Below are 2,097 nucleotides of genomic sequence, written 5' to 3' on the forward strand. Positions count from 1 at the left end.
ATTTACTCTAATATCTATGTAGCAGGTGTGGCTGCGCTGCTACACACCCAAGAGTTACCATGCATGATCCGTGAATGATAGGTATCAGGCCTGGACCAGGTTTGATTCTATAACGGTCCAGCATCGACGGCCATCACTGCTGAATCGAGGCTGTTGCTCTGGCCTGGACCAGTATCTATTTCAGTCCCGATGTAGTCATAGCTGATACAGTAATGTCTGTTCGTCAGCACTGGTCCAGGCTGTATATCAGTACTGGATCAGATCCTCGATCAGATCGATGCTTTTCAAGATGGCAGCCTCGCGTGGACTATCGGACAACATTTGTTAAAGAAAATCATCTTAATCTGACTCTTTAAGAGAAATCTCATTGGCTGTATACACTAGGGCTAAATCACTGGATGTTATGTGAGTACCGTGGACTACATTAAATGTTATACTATTTTTAGGCTATTTTGAACCATTTATATATGTATATTAGGCCGCTCCAATTAGATTATTAGTTTCCAATTTCAAACTATGAATAATATTATTTCTGAGGCGGGTCAAGTTATTATCTTATTATTATATTATTATCATTGAATTTTAATTTTATTTTTCACAAAAATGAGAATTTGACATTTTTTTGAAAGACTAATCACTTTTATCAGAGTTAAAAAAGCAAAAATAATAACAAAAAAGCCTAATAAGAAAGCCTAAGTAGTAGATGAAATCAATTCAGGCTTGTTATAGCCTTGAAACTGAGTAAAAAACTGTCGAATATTTGAGAACTGCTCGTGGTGTCCATTTATGTACCATAAAACATCGGTTATAGGCATGAAATAAGTTTAGTTGCTGAAGTAATCGAGTACACTGTCCCAGTACAAGTTGTGATCTTGGAAATAATGAGCAATGACGTGATTGTTTCTTGGATTTTGCTGTGAAGGATTTGTTGATTGAGTGATCAGTGACGATCGAGGAGACAATGCAGCAGCACTAACAATAACCTCTTCATTTTCAACTGATACAGTACGGTACTTAATATATGGACCGAATAATGATATAACCGATGGTACCTGTAGCATTAAGTCGACTTCATCCATCGATCGAGTCTTTGCTTTTTCCTGCACATGCCGAGATTAATTCGAGTGGTAGAGCTGCGCTGATTCTACTCTCAATTTCCGTTTCAAAGAACCTTGCAAACGACAACTCGCACTCGGGGACTTTTAGTATAGTCCAGGGAAAGATGGTTTTGCTTTTTGTGATGCAAAATACAGAGCAGTTAACAACACAACTCATCTTCTTCTTGGCACATGTGCGCTACAAATCACGTGACAAAATAATAACAATAATAAGTTATGATGCGGGTGGGTGCGGGCGGGAAACGGGAAACTAATAATTCGATTGGAGCGGCCTTACTTAAACATGAGTAGGATACATGATATTTTGAGTAAAAAGTAGACACATGTAGATACACAATCAAGCTAAATAAATTAATTGAGCAGATACATGACTGGAAAATAAAACGACTGACACCTTCCAATTAAAGTTTACCACATCTTGCCTACAAAATCTCTATGATACGAAAGTAGAGACCTGGGTTTATGAGGAATTATCAAAGGGTTATAAACTGCATGAACAAACTTATAATAAATTTAGGCTAATTATTATTGTGAGATTAATGACTAAGTTTAGTTGACTATAATTAGAAGTGCATACCTTTCATTATGGATTCTTCGTTAACTTTCTAGTATTGAGCCAAGCATTGAAACAGAGCCAGAAGACCTTTCTGCAATAATCATGACACTAGTGAAGACGATAAGAAATCAGGCGTAAAAGTGGTTCACTACATGTGATTGTAACTATGTTTTTAATTAGGGTGAATGTATTAGTGATCATGATGATGAAGATATTGTACTGAGAGACTTATGAATGATAGTCACAAGTGTGGTAAAATAGTTTATTGATTATGTGTGTAATTGTTACTTTTCCTTAGAATTTTTGATGCGGAAGATTATTCTGGAAGTATAACTATAGTAGGTGCTCCTTTAATTCATATTAATTTATTAATTTAGCAAGGCCACTAAGTATGCATTCTATAGTTACCTTATCTCACTAAGT

The sequence above is a fragment of the Amphimedon queenslandica genome, unplaced genomic scaffold (genome assembly GCF_000090795.2).
Source record: "Amphimedon queenslandica unplaced genomic scaffold, v1.1 AMPQUscaffold_13504, whole genome shotgun sequence".
Taxonomy (NCBI): domain Eukaryota; kingdom Metazoa; phylum Porifera; class Demospongiae; order Haplosclerida; family Niphatidae; genus Amphimedon; species Amphimedon queenslandica.